We start from the raw sequence: 19,403 nt of genomic DNA on the forward strand, positions 1-19,403 counted from the left end.
CTATTTGTGGTCTTCCTAAGCATATCATTATAAACAAATGTGTTTGGCTTAGGAGTGTTACTATTTGGGCATTCATAGCTTAGATGCCCCTTTCTTCTACAAGCATAGCATATGCGGCCTTTGTTTGCTCTATGCTTGTTTTGCTTGTATGGACATCTATCAACCTTGTGGCCCATCTCATTGCATCCATAACATCTTCTTGTTGCAACTTGGGCTTCCTTTCTTGCCTCTTTGTACATTGGGCATTTCTTGATAGGATGCCCCAATTTCTTGCTCATGAGACAAGCACTTTATCCATCACTTTTCTTTTGGTTGGCCAACTTGTTTGAGGCCTTTTGTTTGGCCGCTTCACACTTGTCGGCCCAACTCTTATGTGGACACATTGCCCACTCATGTCCATATAATCCACAACCATAGCATAACCTTTTTTCCATGTTTCTTGCTCTTGGTTGTGTTGGCCTTGCTTGAAATGTGATTCTTTTGTTGGGCTTTGGAGGAAGCATGGTTTGAACCCTTCTCAAGCCTCTTCACCATGTTATCACAGTTATCTTGAGAAGGTTGTGCTTTCTCCTTACCCTTCAACCGAATCACATCTTTGTTTAATCTTTCCACTTCTTCTTTGAGCTCTATGTTTTCTATGAGTTTAGCTCAATCGAAGATTGGCTTGCTTGAGAAGCACACTCATTAGTACAAGAAATATTTAATTGAGATGGTGTACTAGTGAGTGAATGTGTGAGAGGTTGAGAAAATTTTACTGATGTGATCACAACCTCATGAGCCACCTCAAGCATGATGCTTGATTCTACTACTTCCTCATGTGAGCACTTGAGATGAACATAGTTCGCTTGTAGCACATCGTACTTGCTTGATAGTTCATCTAGCCTTGCCTTGAGCTCAAAGTTTTCCTTATCTAGTTGTGAAACACTAGAAGAGGAGTTAGTAACTAAAGCATGCTCAATTGATAATTTTGCATACCTCTCATTGATTTCTTTTAGTTCTTCTAACTTGGAGATGAGAAACATTTCTTGTCATTGAAGTGATTGCTCTTGCTTCTCATTCTCTTCTTCAAGTTCATCATTCTTTTCAACTATCTTCATGATGATGAACTTGTCTTTGCGGTTGAGATGATCAAGGTTGTAGTTGTCTTCAACTTCAACATCACTCTTATCTTGATCATCTACTTGTGCTTTCTCCTTTTCTTGATCTTTCTTGTTACTCTTATTCTTGCTTTTCTTGGCCATGAGACACAAGTGATGAGAATCATGAGATACTAAGGTTGACTCATCACTTGGTCGCCACTGAGCTTGAGCATCGCTACAAACAGCGGCTTGCTGCTCTGCTGACTCGGCCATACCAGACACGTCCGGTATGTGCAGGTAGATAGTAGGTCATGCGCTGCTTGCACTTCTTGCTTTGGCTTGGTGCTCTTGAGGTCTTGTGAAGCTTCTTTGCTGCATGAAGACACAATGGACATACTTTCCATTGAAAAACTAGTTGTTTTCTAGCCGTTGGAATACCGGACACGTCCGGTATGCATATCAGACACGTCCGGTATGACTTGCACTACGCCAATGGTAACAGAGTAAAATATCGTTGTGAGGCGTTGGATTTCCTGATGAATGCTAGAACTCCTGGCCGTTGGAACTCTTGACTCACGTCAGAACTCCTAACCCTCAGCTCATTTGAAAACTAGCCGTTGGGCTCTGGCTTGCTATACCGGACATGTCCGGCATCGTACTAGACACGTTTGGTGTGACCAGGCAATCAACTCTCTAAGTCAGTTAAGCATGAGACATTAGAACTTCTGATGATTGCTGGAACTCCCGACCGTCGGAACTCATGACTCATGTCGAAACTCCCGACGAACCAACCTGATAACACCAAGAAATTTACTGTGGCTGGGCGAATACCGGACACGTCCGGTATTGCCAGACCAACAAAAAAACAAGTTAGCTCTTTTGTCTCTTAAACACTCAAAACTCACATGGGTTGGCATGAGCACTTATGAATGATTATCTATCAACATGATGCATCCCTCTTAATAGTATAGCATACCTATTAAACTCAAGATCAAAGGGAAAGCGAATTTATACCGCTTGAGTTGATCTCTTTGGAATTGATGTCGTGTCTTTCAATCTTCATCAAGTGAGGGTGCCAACATGTCGATATTGATCTTTTTACTTGAGAATAGCCATCTTGAGCATGTGACTTGATTTCATTCATCAGATATGAATAATCCCAAAAGTATCAAGTCACTTCCATCAAACACTCCAATAGTGATTTGATCCTCCACATCAACATGACCATCATAGCTTGATTAGTACCTCAACTAAATGCAAGTACTTCCTTCTTCACCCTAGCTAGGTTCTTCAGCCGCCAAGCCATCGCTTGCCCTTCACCCTTGCTTAGTACTTCAAAACCTTTCCTTGCTATCTTCACCATCTCAAGCCATCAAGTCACAACTTGTGTTGAATCATCCATTTATTTGTATTGTTATATTTTTTATTTCAATTTAGCAAGCTTCAAATATGAGACCATTCCATATGCAATCCCTCATGTCTCATTAATTTATTCTTACGGAGCTTTCTTTCACATAGTACATGGAAATCCCACAATAAATAAGCCTTTGTAATGGGGACGGGGATCCCGATCTTCCGTTAGGTAGAGGTAACTATCGTTGTGGCGGAGAATGACACACCGATCCGACTACAGATCGAAAGATCGAACCCTGCAATCTTAGCACCGTAGCTCCTCTGGTTATCAACCAAGTCACGGACTAGGTTGACCTCGCCAAGAAGGCTAATCCCTGCCTATGCAACAAAGAACACAAGCAATAACAAGAAAGAACACAACCAAATTGCAGATGAATGATTAAGCTCATGAAGTTGGGATCTCACAAATCGATGAACGGTGAAACTGTTCTTGATAGAATAATCTAGGCAAAACCCTTCCCCTAATGGAGGAGTGGTGGCTGTTTATGAAGACTCTAGGGTCGTGCAAGACCCCTGGACGCGCCCCTAATGGGCCCAAATACGATACATGGTCCAACGGACCAAAAGACGGTGTCGCAGCACCCTGGTAGATTCTAGACACTGATTGTGACCATGATTTCTATTGATTCTGAACAGATTTTGATATGAGACCACTTGGATTGGCTTCCTTATTAAATTAGCTTTCCATCCATATGTGGATCGTCGAAAACGAAGTCAGATGCGTCCTGGGTGACTGGTTTAAGGAAGACTGGTCCTGGAGGCTGAGGCAGACTCAAAATCTTGTTGGATCAGGACTCTAGTTTCTATTGGACGTCCTTGCTGGTCATCATCGCCTCCACCACATCCTCTAAGTCCTTCATGACCCTCTCCAATGTTCCTAAGCAAGATAACATCATTAGGTAGTAGTCTATTCTCAAAAGTATAAAAAGAATCGCTTAAGAACGAGCTCACCTCTAAATTAAGTTGACGCATTTGAGCCCGGGTCATTGGACCTTGTATGACGGTTGGAGGATCAGTGGATGCATTTGAAGGAGTGATGTCCTCATCATCCTCCCCTTCTTGAAATGGAGTCATCCTCGACTCAAGCTCATCTTTTTCTCCCAAATAAGGTTTCAAATCTGCAATGTTAAAGGTGGGACTAACCCCGAACTCAGGTGGCAACTCAAGTTTATAGGCATTATCATTTATTTTCTCAATAATCTTATAAGGACCAGCTGCTCTTGGCATTAATTTAGACTTACGCAGCTCAGGAAATCTATCTTTTCTCAAATGTAACCAAACCAAATCACCCGGTTCAAGTTTAATCTCTTTTCTACCTTTACTACCAGCAATTCTATACTTTTCATTCATTCTTTCAATATTTGTTTTAGTTGTTTCGTGCAACTTATGAATAAAATAAGCACGCTCTCTAGCATCAATATGTATTCTCTCAGTGGTAGGTAAAGGCAAAAGATCAATAGGAGCATGGGGGTTAAAACCATACACTACCTGAAAAGGACTTACCGTGGTGGTGGAATGTTCCACCCTGTTATATGCAAACTCCATATGCGGCAAACACTCTTCCCATATCTTCAAATTGCGCTTCAAAATTGCTCTCAACATGGTGGACAATGTTCGATTCACAACCTCATTTTGTCCATCAGTTTGGGGATGACATGTTGTAGAAAACAGCAGCTTGGTCCCCAATTTATTCCACAACGTGCGCCAAAAATGACTCAAGAATTTTGCATCGCGATCTGAAACTATAGTAGAAGACATACCATGCAAGCGAACGATTTCTTGAAAGAAAAGGTCAGCAATATGAACAACATCATCGCTCTTATGACAAGGAATAAAATGTGCCATCTTAGAAAAACGATCAACCACCACAAAAATACTATCCCTCCCCCTCTTAGTCCTTGGCAAACCCAACATAAAATCCATAGATATATCAGCTCAAGGAGTAGAAGGAACAGGAAGAGGCATATACAAACCATGTGGGTTCAACCGTGACTTAGCTTTTTGACATGTGGCACACCAAGCCACGTACCGCTCTACATCTCGCCTCATCCTTGGCTAAAAGAAGTGAGTGGACATCACCTCCTCTGTCTTCTTGGCACCAAAATGTCCCATCAATCCGCCTCCATGTGCCTCCTGCAACAACAAAAGATGAATGGAACCAACTGGAATGCATAGGCAGTTAGCTCTAAACAAAAACCCATCATTGATCATAAACTTATTCCATGCACGTCCCTCTCTACAATTAAGCAACACGTCCTTAAAATTAGGATCAAGCACATATTGTTCTTTTATTGATTGAAGACCAAAAATCCAACAATCAAGTTGGGACAGCATTGTATATCTTCTAGACAAAGCATCAGCAATCACATTATCCTTCCCTTTCTTGTGTTTGATAATATAAGGAAAAGATTCAATAAATTCAACCCATTTAGCATGCCTACGATTCAGATTATTTTGAGAGCAAAGATACTTAAGCGATTCATGATCAGAATGAATAACAAATTCTTTAGGCCACAAATAATGACGCCACATCTCTAAAGAATGAACAAGTGCATACAATTCCTTATCATACGTGGAATAATTAAGAATACGGCCATGCAATTTTTCACTAAAGTAAGCAATGGGTTTACCATCTTGCATCAAAACACCTCCAATCCCAACTCCACTAGCATCACATTCTAGCTCAAAAGTCTTACCAAAGTTTGGAAGTTGCAGCAATGGTGCGTGTGTGAACTTGTCCTTCAAAGTGTCAAAGGACTCCTCATGTGCCTTTTCCTAATGAAACACCACCCCTTTCTTCATCAACTCATGCAATGGGGCAGCAATGGTGCTGAAATCTTTGACGAAGCGGCGGTAGAATTCTATAAGACCAAGAAAACTCCTCACCTGTGTGATGGTTTGGGGAACCGGCCAGCTCTTTATGGCTTCAATTTTCATCTCATCCACCTCAATTCCTTGTGGAGTGACAACATAGCCAAGAAAAGAAACTCGATCCATGCAAAAGATGCACTTCTCAAGGTTACCAAATAAACGTGCATCACGTAAAGCATTAAAAACAACACGTAAGTGATCCATATGTGCATCAAAAGACTTATTGTAAATCAATATATCATCAAAGTAAACTACCAAAAAATGACCAATAAAAACTCTTAAAACCTCATTCATTAAGCACATGAAAGTGCTAGGTGCATTTGTCAAACCAAAAGGCATTACTAACCACTCATACAACCCGAATTTGGTTTTAAAAGCAGTTTTCCATTCATCTCCAAGTTTCATTCTAATTTGGTGGTAGCCAATTCACAAGTCAATCTTAGTGAAAATTATAGAACCACACAACTCATCAAGCATGTCGTCTAGCCTAGGAATAGGATGATGATATCAAATAGTAATATTATTGATGGCTCGCCAAGTTCCATCTTTCTCAGGAACCAAAAGTACAGGAACAGCACAAGGACTAAGGCTTTCACGTACATACCCACGGTCCAAAAGGTCTTGGACTTGCCACTGAATTTCCTTAGTCTCCTCAAGATTGGTTCGATATGCAGCACGGTTGGGCAAGGTTGCTCCCGGAATCAAATCGATTTGATGTTCTATTCCTCTCATAGGTGGCAGCCCCGGGGGTATCTTAGCTGGAAAAATGTCCTCATACTCCGACAAAAGGTTAGTGATAGCAGGAGGCGCCGAGCTAACAATATCATCAAGCAAAAACATAGCTCGTTTGCATACCAAAGCATAGCAAATATCATCATCAGAAATTTCAGCAAAGTCACATTTTATTGCAAGCATAACACCACCCTTCAATTTAATACCTTCGGCCTTAGAAATAGATGTAGACTTATCCTTTTTAGGTGGAAGAATAGGATTAGCAACTTGCTGATTTTCAGATGGAACATTATTCAAACTAGCAACACGTTCTCTATCAGCTTGTACAATTTGAGCAAGGGTCAAAGGTACCAAAGTAATTCTCTTTCCTTTATGCACAAAGGTGTATTTATTACTTCTACCATGGTGTGTAGCATCATTATCATGTTCCTAGGGATGACCCAAGAAGAGTGAACAAGCTTGCATAGGTACCACATCACAATCAACAGAATCAGCATAAAAACCAATAGAAAATGATACTCTGCAAGTTTGTGTTACCTTTGCTTTACTAGAATCATTTAGCCATTGAATATGGTATGGACGTGGGTGTGGGCGTGTGGTCAAGCCAAGCTTATTGACCAAATTAGAACTCACCAAATTATTGTAGCTACCTCCATCAATAATGACACATGCTCGACGGTTGCCGATGATGAAGAAAATCTGGAACAAATTATGGCGTTGTAGCTTCTCAGGTTGCTGTACTTGTGAACTAAGCATCCGTTGTACAATGATGCTCCTATAGGATGTCGTGGCCTTGTCACCAAGAACTTCGCCGTCCTCCTCATCTGCATCTTAGTCTTCTTCATCCTCAATGTCAGAAGTGCTGATGTAACCATCTTTTGTAGCAATATATGCTCGCTGACTTGGGCAGTCCTTCTACACATAGCCAATGCCATGGCAGCGGTGGCACTGAATGCCTGAAGTGCGTCCCATCGATGCAACGGATGAGGCACTCTTGGTAGGCACCTGCAAAGAATTTTTACCTGAATTGGAAGGTCGTGCGGGAGGTGCCTTAGGTGTAGCAGAAACTCTAGAGGTTGTTGGTCGCTTGCTCACTGGTGGAGGCGCCCAAAAAGTGGTTGGCTTGGTCAGCCCCGAAGATGGTGCCGAGAGTGGCGTGTATGTGGTGCTGACCTTGCTCTTGCTCTGCTGTTCACGCCTCTACAATTCCTTTTTTGCAAGCATAGCAAACTAAAACAACTGGTTGATAGTGTTAAATTCTTTATAATCAATAATGTCCTAAATCTCATGCCTCAAACCCGAATAAAAATGATAGATGTCATCTTCGTTCCCCTCCACAACACTACAGCGCATCAATCCCTTTTGGAGCTCACTATAGTAATCCTGTACAGATTTATCTCCTTGTTCTAAACGCATCAATTTCTTACGCAAGTCTCTATAATAAGAAGGGGGAACATAACAATCACGCATAGCTACCTTAAGTTCTTCCCATGTACCAGGTAAAGCATCCTGTGCAGCTAGCCCATTCCACCAAATAATGGCAAAATCCTTAAACTCACTAGTAGCTTGTCGAACTCTATGATGCTCAGGCACGAGGTGGGCACTAAACTTTTGTTCTACTGTCATCTCCCAATCAAGATATCCCTCAGCATCATAATGACCCAAAAAAGATGGTATTGTGAACTTAATCTTAGCATAAGGATCATTAGGCACATAGTGATTATTACCTTGATGGTGGTGGATGTCACCCATACCTGTCGTGTTGCGGCAAAGACATCATCGTAATCTTGCTTGTCGGAAGGCTGCTCGATCTATGTTCCCAGTGGCATCATGCACCATGTCTTCTGGCAAGAGACCATCGGTGTTGCTACCGAAGACATCATTGTTGTTGACCGCCACCAAGGTTTCCAACTCAGTAACCTTGTCGGTTAGCGTGGAAATTTGTTTGTCGAATCTCTCCATGTTGTTGCCAATGTTGAGTTCAATGAGTGCGTCAGTGACGGCCTTCCTGACAGCCTCATTCATCCTTTTTTGGGCATCCTCTACAATAGCTTGTAGTTGCTCTTGGCTTACACACTCGTTGAAACCCTTAGGATTGTTATCTCCAGTCTGATCACCTCCTGCCATTGTAAACACAAAAACAGGAACAAACAGTGAAAGTTATCCATACCAAATGACTATGTGGTTGCAGTGGTGTCACTTTTCATAGCAAGTGGAAGCGTCTTACCAAGCTCTTACAAAGTTCTTACCAACGCAAGCAGTGGGCGGTACAACCAGCGGCTGGTTCATGATACCTGTGAGGCAGTGGTACCGAGATTACAAGGCTCTTTTTGTACTGATTTGAAGAGTTTGTGGAGCTTGGAAGGCATACAAAGAATAATATGTATATCTGGCACACGAGTTAGTAACAGAAAGTAATACTGAATTATAGTCCAAAGTACTTGTTCTCGTTGCTGGTCTAAAATGTTCCAAGTACCAGGTGTGTGACAAACAAGTATGGTGGATGGAAATAGGAACACAAACAAGAAACCAGATAGCACACGCTAATACAACTCACTTTGGTCTTCTCTATGTGCTCCTTTGAATATTGTTCCTCTTTTGCCCCTCTTTTTTTCTATTTTTTGGGCTATCGTTGTTTTTTTTGGAAAATTTTGACTTTTTTATATTATTTTTTGATATTTTTCCTTCACTTAGGAGCACAAAAGAAGTAACCACAGAAAATATGAGCTTAAAAAATGAAAGACGTGGCCTGTGGAAATTTCAGAAGACGTGCTCAAAATCGACAAAAAGCTTGTGACCACGAAAAGAGGATCTTGTGACCAGTTTTTGACCAATTTAAATTTTTCCAACCCCAGCAAAAGCTGGGGATGGATGGATCCGCAAATTTTTCTGATCGATTTTGATATATGGAACATCGAAATCGGAGTTCGTATACGAAAACTATACCAGTTTTAAGAATTGGCTCCGAATTAGAGGACAAAACGGGAACAATGTGCGCAAAATTGGTCACAGCAACAAAGATTTGATGGAAACGATGGGGGAAAAAACACAAACTGGACTCTAACACGACCTAACCAGCAATAAGACCTCGACCCGAACACAAACTCAACACGACGGACTCTGAAACTAAAATATGCAAAGGCTATGGTGCGAAAGGTTCTAGGATAGGAAATAAAAGTATGACACTGGACTATGGGACGAATGCGAAACACTCAAAACTAGGGAATAAATGTGAACCTGACGGTATATCTTAGCTCTAATTACCACTTAATGGGGACGGGGATCCTGATCTTCCGTCAGGTAGAGGTAACTATCATTGTGGCAGAGAATGACACACCGATCTAGCTTCAGATCAAAAGATCAAACCCTGCAATCTTAGCACCACAGCTCCTCTGGTTATCAACCAAGTTATAGACTAGGTTGACCTCACCAAGAAGGCTAATCCCTGCCTGCGCAACGAAGAACACAAGCAAGAACAAGAAAGAACACAACCAAATTGCAGATGAATAATTAAGCTCACAAAGTTGGGGTCTCACAAACCGATGAACGGCAAAATTGTTCTTGATAGAATAATCTAAGCAAAACCCAAACCCTAATGGAGGAGTGATGGCTATTTATGAAGACTCTAGGGTCATGCAAGACCCCTGGACGCACCCCTAATGGGCCCAAACACGATACATGGTCCAATAGACCAAAAGACGGTGTTGCAGCACCCTGTCAGATTCTGGACGCTGACTTGTGACCATGATTCCTGTTGATTCCGAATAGCTTTTGATGTGAGACCACTTGGATTGGCTTCCTTATCAAATTAGCTTTCCATCCATATGTGGATCGTCGAAAACGGAGTCCGGATGCGTCCTGGGTGACCAGTTTAAGGCAGACTGGTCCTGGAGGCCGAGGCAGACTCGAAATCATGTTGGATCAGGACTCCAGTTTCTATTGGACATCCTTGCTGGTCATCATCGCCTCCACCATGTCCTCTAAGTCCTTCATGACCCTCTCCGATGTTCCTAAGTAAGATAACATCATTAGGTAGTAGTCTATTCTCAAAAGTATGAAAATAATCGCTTAAGAACGAGCTCACCTCTAAATTGAGTTGACGCATTTGAGCCCGGGTTATTAGACCTTGCATGACGGTTGGAGGATCAGCAGATGCATCTGAAGGAGTGATGTCCTCATCACTTTGCATGAATTCTATTTGCATTGTTGTCTTGTGCTTGAACTAGATTGTTTATACAACAACACATCATTTTGGCTTTCATTAAGTACCTGTGAGATAACCTATTACCTGTCCACACTTAGCAAATGGGTTATACCTTTAATCACATTGTCATTCAATCATCCAAAACCCACTAAATGGCTAGATGCACTTTCACTGTCAGATACAGACAAAGCTGATGATAGGCGTTTCTTCGTAGATGCTATAAATAAATCTATTCATGATGCCAAGTTGAACCATAATACAATTTTCTTGAACATGTTCCACAATACCATGAGAGAGGTGTTTCATGGATATCAAATTGATCAGGATGGGCCGGCTTTTTACAACATTCCACATCCATCGACTCAGCGGACTAATCAAGCTGGTACTAGCCATCAAGAAGCAGCACTAACTATGCAGTATGTGCAACAACCGATGGGGAAAGTTCAGAATCAAATGGTTAATTTTGGCACATCAGGCCAAATACTATTGTCGGCTCAAAAAATAGCGCAATTGGTTCAAAGGATTCGTAGAGATACAGATCTTAACATCTACAACCAGAGACTTCCAGTAGCAAATCAGCAAAAGACCCAACAGATAGAGATCCCACAAGAATATCATTATGGCACAGATTACAATACCCTTCATATGATTCCAAATCCAGGGTATCAAGGTACCCAAAATTTTAATCTACAGATGGGTCATCAATTATAGAGAAATCCAGATTCAAACGTTGATGAGTTGTTGCTCAGAGTGACCGAGATGATGAAGAATCAGTTCGGTTTGAAACCAAAAGGGCAGACCTTTTCATATAAACGTCCATATCTAGAGTGGTATGATTTGGTCGCTCTTCCTACAAATTATAGTCTCCCGGAATTTGCTAAGTTCACTGGTCAAGATAGCATGAGTACAATAGAATATGTCGGTTGATATCTTACATAGTTGGCCAAAGCATCCATTGAAGAGGCTCATCAAGTTCATGTCTTCTCCTTGTCACTGTCAGGACCAGCCTTCACTTGGTTTTTATCATTGCCAGTTAATTCCATTGCCAATTGGACTGACCTAGAGAAGAAGTTTCATACATATTTCTATACTAGGACATGAGAAAAGAAAATTACAGATTTAACTACCATAAGGCAAAGAACTAATGAATCGGATGCTGAGTTTCTTCAGAGGTTTCGAGAGACTAGAAATTTGTACTTCTCATTGAATCTAACTAATGATCAGCTAGCTGCTTTAGCTGTTCAAGGAATGTTGCCAACATGAAGAGAGAAGCTGCTTGGACAAGAGTTTGACAATTTAGGTCAGTTGGCTCAATGAGTGGCAGCACTCAATAGCCAATTTTAGAATATGCATAGAGATACCTAATTCTAGAAGAGTGCCTTAATTGTCGAAGCCTATAATCCATATTTAGTTGATGACGACGATGAGGACGATGAAGAAGAAGAGATTGCTGTGGCTGAATGGAATTAGGGTAAGAAGACAGTAATGGTGTCAAATCCTTAGGGAAAAGGAGTCGAAGAGAGCTATGATTTCGACGTCACAAAATAAGACAAGCTCTTTGATTTCTTGCTTAAGAGAGGATAGGTCAAGTTGTCTGCTAATCATGTTATATTACCTCCTGATCAGTTGAAGAATAAGAAGTTCTACAAATTTCAAAATGCCACTTCTCATTCTACTAACGAGTGTAGAATTTTCCAGCAACATATACAGAGGGCTATTCAGCAAGGGAAGCTTAAATTTGACACACCTCGGAAGATGAAAGTTGATGATAATCCTTTCCCAAGAGATTAGAACATGGTTGATGCTAAGTTGCTTAAAGGGAAAACTAAAGTCCCAACATCAACTAGGATAAAAGAATCCGGAACCATCGACCCAAAGATACAAATATCGGCTGATGAATATAGAGAGATTAGAAGGCATCGTGACCAACAAAAGAGCCGATATGAGCAGGGAGAGACGTCAAGAAATAGAGCGATGAGGTCACGTGTCACATCTCAAATTTTGTTGAATAAATGACAACGACAGAAGGAAAAGGATTTTCAGCGTTGGTTAGAAGAGAAAGAATACTAGCATCAACAGGAGAGCGAGAGGTATGAATGGAAGCAAACTGAATCACATTAGAATTGTCCTTTCTTTAGACATTGTTGGAATGAATGTTTGAAATTGCCTACTAGAAATAATTGCCCAGAGTGCAGTGAGCAATATTGGGAGTTTAGGCAATCTCAAGCCAACCGCCGGTCTATTCATGCTCAAGATGAGTATCATCATAATAATATGGATCGGCGCTTAAAAAATAGAAGTGTTCATAATTGGCTTGAGAAGCGAGTTGTTGATTAAAACTGGGCTGATTATGAAGAAGAGGGTGATGAGATAGAGTATGTTTGGTAGGAAGGCCAATGGTGTCTAGGAGGTTTGACAAGAAGCCAGAAAAGAAGGGTACAACGCCTAAGCAATAGAGAGCTAGAACAGGTTCAAGCATCAGGCAGACCTCAAGTATGGCGTGCTAAATAAATAGTCGTTAGGGGTCAACCATTGGCTAATATTCAAATGGCTTTTCTGTTGCCATCAGAATTTAGAGCTCTAGTAGATCAAGAAGTCTATTCAGATTTTGACAAATCGGAATATAAGGAGATAGTTGCCAAGTTAACAGTGATACAACAAGCTATATTCGATAAGCCAGTCAAGCATCGGCGCTTAAAGGCTTTATATGTAAAAGGTTTTGTTGATGGGAAGCCGATGAGCAAGATGTTGGTAGATGGAGGTGCTTCTGTTAATCTTATGCCTTATACTACTTTTCACAAGCTTGACAAGGGACCAGGAGATTTGATTCAGACCGACATGATGCTTAAGAATTTTGGGGGTAATGCATCCAAGACCAGGGGGGCAATAAACATCGAATTGACAATCGTAAGTAAGACTCTACTCACCACATTCTTTGTCATTGATGAAAAGGGTTCATACAGTTTACTCCTTAGTCATGATTAGATTCATGCAAATTGTTGTGTACCATTGACTATGCATCAATGCTTGATTCAGTGGCATGGAGATGATGTTGAGCTGGTTCATGCTGATGATTCTATGAGTATAGCAACAGCTGACCCAATGTATTGGTAATTAGAAGATTTCGAGTGTTTTTCTGGCAAGCGATGGGAAGGAGGCTTCATTAAAACCAATGATGAAAGCCAACAGCCGATCCAAGCAGTCGGCTCTGAGAGTTTATTTTAATGGATAATCCAATAGATAGTACAGATGGTAAACTAGGACATGGCTTTACATCAGCCAATAAATTAGAGGAGATAGATATTGGTCCTAGAGATAGGCCTAGGCCGACGTATGTAAGTGCTAAGTTGGATCCTGAGTATAAGCGAGAGTTGGTAGATTTATTAAAGGAATTTAAAGATTGTTTTGCTTGGGAATATTATGAGATGCCTAGTTTAGATCGATCAATTGTTGAACATCGGTTGCCAATCAAACCTGGATATTGGCTATTTAAACAAGCTCCGAGGAGATTTAACCCAAATGTTCTTGATGACATCAAAAAGGAGACTGAAAGATTACTAGAAGCAAAATTTATCCGACCGTGCTGATATGCAGAGTGGATATCGAATGTTATTCCTATGTATAAGAAAAATGGAAACCTAAGGGTTTGCATCAATTTTAGAGATCTGAACAAGGCTACACCCATGGATGGTTATCCGATGCCGATAGCCGATATGTTGGTAAATGCAGCAGCCGGATATAAGGTTATTAGTTTTATAGACGGCAATGCAGGGTATAATCAAATTTTTATGGTTGAGGAAGACATAGCAAAGACAACTTTTAGGTGCCTTTGGAGTGCACAAGAAAATATGGTTTAAAGATGAATCCCAATAAGTGTGCCTTTGGAGTATGAGCTAGATAATTTTTAGGTTTTATGGTCCACGAGAGAGGAATCAAAATTGGTTAGAAAAGTATGAAAGCAATTGATGAGGCAGTGCCCTTGACTACTAAAACAGAGTTACAATCTTTGCTTGGTAAGATTAATTTTATTAGGAGGTTTATTTCAAATTTATCAGAAAAGGTTCTACCATTTTCTCCCTTGTTGAAGTTGAAAAATGATCAATAATTTAAATGGGGTGACATACAACAAAAGGTGTTTGAGGAGATAAAAGAATATATGAAATGTCCACCCATGCTGGTCCCTCCTCAGCAAGGTAAGCCTTTTGAGTTGTACGTATCGGCCGATGACCAAACGATTGGATCGGCCTTAATGCAAGAGTTTAAAGAAAAAGAACGAGTTGTTTTCTATCTAAGTAGAAGGCTTTTGGATTCAGAAACAAGATATTCTCCTATCGAAAAGTTATGCTTGTGCTTATATTTCTCTTGCACTAAGTTGCGATATTACTTGTTATCGGCTAAGTGTATAGTTGTTTCCAAGGCTGGTGTGATCAAGCACATGCTATCAATGTCGATACTAAATGGGAGAATGAGGAAGTGGATTCTTGCATTTTCAGAATTTGACTTGAGGTACAAATCGGCTAAAGTATTCAAAGGGCAAATAATAGCCAATTTTGTCACTCAGCATCATAAGCCGAGTATTGGCTATGTACAACTGATACCTTGGACGCTATTCTTTGATGGATCATCGTGCAAGCAAGGTGGTGGCATTGGTATTGTTATCATTGCACCTCGGGGGGCCAAGTTTTGAGTTTGCTTTTCTGACTAAACCAATAACTACCAATAATCAGGCAGAATATGAAGCTATTCTTAAGGGGCTTCAACTTCTTCATGAAGTAAAGGCCAAATCAATTGAAGTATTTGGAGACTCGGTTGATTATTAATCAGTTGATCGGCCTATATGAATGTAAAGATGATATTCTGAGGGGATACTATGATGAATACCAGAGGTTACTCAAGGAGTTTCCTCATATTTCTCTTCAACATATTCCAAGAGCACAGAATCAAAAGGCTAATCGGTTAGCTCAAAGTGCGTCAGGTTATTAAGTGTTTCAAGAGATCTTAAGTAGTGAAACCTTGACTAATGATTGGAGAGTTGAAATAGCCGATTACCTTAAGAATCCATCACAGAAGGTTACTAGGAAATTAAGGTATAAATCGACCAAGTATGTCTTGCTAGATGATCAACTATATTACAAGACAGTCGATGGGGAGTTGCTCAAATGCTTAAATCAAGAAGAGGCTAAAGTGTTGATGGGTGAGGTGCACGAAGGGATATGTGGAGCTCATCAATTGGCTTATAAGATGAAATGAATCATTCGTAGGACCAGATATTTCTAGCCAACAATGCTAGAAGATTGTTTTGAATATTATAAGGGGTGTCAAGATTGTCAACGTTTTGGTAATATTCAGAAATCACCCACATCGGCTATGAATCCAATAATCAAACTATGGCCGTTTTGAGGTTAGGGAATTAATTTAATTGGTTAGATTTTTCTGCCTTCAAGTAAAGGACATAAGTTTATATTGGTAGTAACAGATTACTTCACTAAGTGGGTTGAGGCAATTCCTTTGAAGACAGTAACCTCAAAGAACATGGTTGATTTTGTCAAGGAGCATATTGTATATCGTTTTGGGATTTCTCAAACTATCACTACTGATCAGGGGATAATGTTCACATCGGAAGAGTTCAGAGATTTTGCTACCAGTATAGGAATGAAGTTATTAAATTCTTCTCCTTACTATGCTCAGGCTAATGGCTAGGCAGAGGTGTCCAATCAAATTATGATTAAGCTAATCAAGAAAAAGATCAAAGAACAACCAAGGAAGTGGTATTCAATGCTTAACGAGGCATTATGGGCATATAGGATGGCCTATCATGGATCGATTAAAGCGTTACCTTATGAACTTGTGTATGGTCATAACGTAGTCCTTCCTTGGAAGATTCAAAATGGATCAATGCGTGTCATGTTGCAAAATGATTTGTCAGCCGAAGTTTACAAAAATATTATGATGGATGACTTTGAAGACTTAAGTTGCCATCGGCTACATGCTCTTGAGAATATCAAAGCCAATAAGCTAAGGATTGTGAAGTATTACAATAAGAAGGTCAAGAGCAAATAATTTTCTGAAGGAGACCTGGTCTAGAAGGTGAAATTACCGATCAGGTCAAGAGATAGCAAGTTCGGTAAGTGGTCACCTAATTGGGAAGGACCTTATCGAATTAAACGTTGTGCGCATGGCAATGCTTATATTTTGAAAACACTAGGAGAAGAGGAGTTTGACAGAGCAATCAATGGAAAGTATCTAAAGAAATATTATAATAGCGTTTGAATTAATACCTGATAGCCAATTTGTTTAGTCATTGGCTCTAATAGTCGATACCAGAAGGGTATCGCCTCTAGTTCAAAAATAGACCCGAAGAGGTAAAAGCCAATACGATATGTATCGCCTATAGAGCAAAAACAAACATAGACAAATTGGTACGTAGAACATGGGCACAGGGCAAAAGAGGAGTCACTTAAAATGAAGAGATTGTTTGTTAGCTTCTCCTATTATAAGCTAAAGGCCAGGGAACACTGTGTTCACTATGTCTTCGGCCTAGGAAGCAAGGGCTATGGAGTTGGTGGTGTTGAAGAAGTCCTTGATGAGGCACTCATGGTCCTTAGGATGTTCGGTGGCTAGGAAACATGGGGAAGAAGTCGAAGCTCATGGAAAGAGCAAGCTTGCGCAACAACCAATGCCATGGCAGCACCATGACGAACACCATGAAGGGAAACCTCTCTAATGTGGTTTGAGATGTCATGTAGGCATGAAAGGTCCTAATATGGCTAGAGGAGGGTGTATAGCCTATTTAAAAATCTACAAACCAACTAGAGCAATTTGATTAGTATAACAAATAGCGAAATGCAAACTTGCTCTAGCTCTACAAGGGTTGCAAGCCACCTATCCAACAATTTTAGTTGCTATGATCACTAGACACACAATTTGCCATGTCACTACTCACTAAGAGCTCTCACACTTGCTACACTAAAGAGCTCCACTAGATGAACTTAAACTACAAAGGAAGCTCTCAATTCTAGCTACACTAAAGAGCTTGCTACAACTAGCTTATGGGAATATAAATGAGTGAGTAGAGTGATTATATCGCCGTGTAGATGAGTGAACCAATCACAAGACGAATACTAAATCAATCACCGGGAGAATACCAAAGGGCAAGAGACAACTAATTTTCTCCTGAGGTTCACGTGCTTGCCAACACGCTACGTCCTCGTTGTGTCGACCAACACTTGGTGGTTCAGTGGCTAAGAGGTATTGCATGAACCTCGTCCACACAATTGGACACCGCAAGAACCTACCCACAAGTGAGGTAACTCAATGACACGAGCAATCCACTAGGGTTACCTTTTGGAGCTCCACCAGAGAAGGCACAAGTCCCCTCACAATCACCGAAGATGGCCATGAACAATCACCAACTTGTGCCAATCCTCCTCTGCTTCTCCAAGCCATCTAGGTGGTGGCAACCACCAAGAGCAACAAGCGAATCCCGCAGCGAAACACGAACACCAAGTGCCTTTAGATGCAATCACTCAAGCAATGCACTTGGATTCTCTCCCGATCTCACAAAGATGATGAATCAATGATGAAGATGAGTGGGAGGGCTTTGGCTAAGCTCACAAGGTTGCTATGTCAATGCAAATAGCCAAGAGAGTGAGCTTGAGCCAGCCATTGGGGCATAAATAGAAGCCCCCACAAAATAGAGTCGTTGGCTCTTTAGTTCACTAAAAATCAGGGCGATCGGACGCGCCGGTTAGATCGATCGGACATAGGACCCCAGCGTCCAGTCGCGCGATACACGCCATGTGTCCCCTACTTCAAACATTGATCGCCCAATCTCAACGATCATCAGTATATTTAAGTTGTGACCAAACATGCTGCTTGAAAGTGACCGGACGTAGGACCCCAGCGTCCGATCGTTTCTAGTAAAGTTCCACTCGTGCTCGGACGCGTCCAGTCACCACCGACCGGACTCACCCAGTGTCCGGTCACTCACTGTCTCCTCTATGCGCTGCCACATCAGCACGACCGGACGCTAAACAGTGTTCAGCCTGCATTCGGTCGCCTACGTCCGGTCAAGAGACCTAGGGTAGCCTTCACTACGTGCCACTGACCGGACGTAGACCCCAACGTCCGGTCACTGCGTGACCAGCGTCCGATGCACTCAATGAAACCCTATCTTTTTTGTATAGGGCGCCGATGGCATCGTTGGACTGTCCACACTCTACGGGAGGATACTCCACTAGTGAAGTCTCTTACCCTTGCTCCCAAGTGCTAAACACAATGTGTATCACTATTGTGCACGTGTGTTAGCATATTTTCACAAACATTTTCAAGGGTGTTAGCACTCCACTAGATTCTAAATGCATATGCAATGAGTTAGAGCATCTAGTAGCACTTTGATAACCACATTTCGATACGAGTTTCACCCCTCTTAATAGTACGGCTATCGATCCTAAATGTGATCACACTCTTTAAGTGTCTCGATCACTAAACCGAAAAACTCCTATCAATTTCACCTTTGCCTTGAGCTTTTTGTTTTTCTTTCCTCTTTTCCAAGCCAAGCATATGATCATCACCATGCCATCACTATCATCATCATGTCATGATCTTCATTTGCTTCATCACTTGGAATGTGCCACCTATCTCATAATTACTTTGATAAACTAGGTTAGCACTTAGGGTTTCATCAATTTACCAAAACCAAACTAGAGCTTTCAAGGTGAACCACCGGCACGGCGCCCCTGGCGTTGACGAATCTTGCGGCATACTCTGTAGTTGATCGAAGGCTTTCCAACTGGGCTGATAGGTCTAGAAAGATTCAAGGACTCGGCTAGCCTCGCTTGAGCGGGGTTGGCCCCACGTTTCGAGAAGATGAGAACATCCTATGGTGCATTCAGATGAAAGTCCTTCCGCTCAAGATAACGGGTTGCATTCTCCTAGTGACGAAGACATTGGTGTGGTGGCATAGAATCATCAAGGGCCTCTTCAGCAGGCCTCATGCCGCTCTCCATATCCTCGAGCCTATTAGAAAGCAAATTGCACCAAAGGCACAGAAGGTTTGGGACGAAGCAGGTTGTTTTTTAATCCACAACCATGGCACGTATATA

At 41.3% G+C, this 19,403-nt stretch overlaps 1 protein-coding gene across 1 annotated transcript in view; it reads right to left on the minus strand.

The window, feature by feature from the left end:
- LOC136470135 (uncharacterized) overlaps positions 1 to 19,403 on the minus strand; it is a 54,004-nt gene that overhangs the window by 4,006 nt on the left and 30,595 nt on the right. The window lies entirely within an intron of this gene.

This window comes from Miscanthus floridulus, chromosome 8 (genome assembly GCF_019320115.1).
Source record: "Miscanthus floridulus cultivar M001 chromosome 8, ASM1932011v1, whole genome shotgun sequence".
Taxonomy (NCBI): domain Eukaryota; kingdom Viridiplantae; phylum Streptophyta; class Magnoliopsida; order Poales; family Poaceae; genus Miscanthus; species Miscanthus floridulus.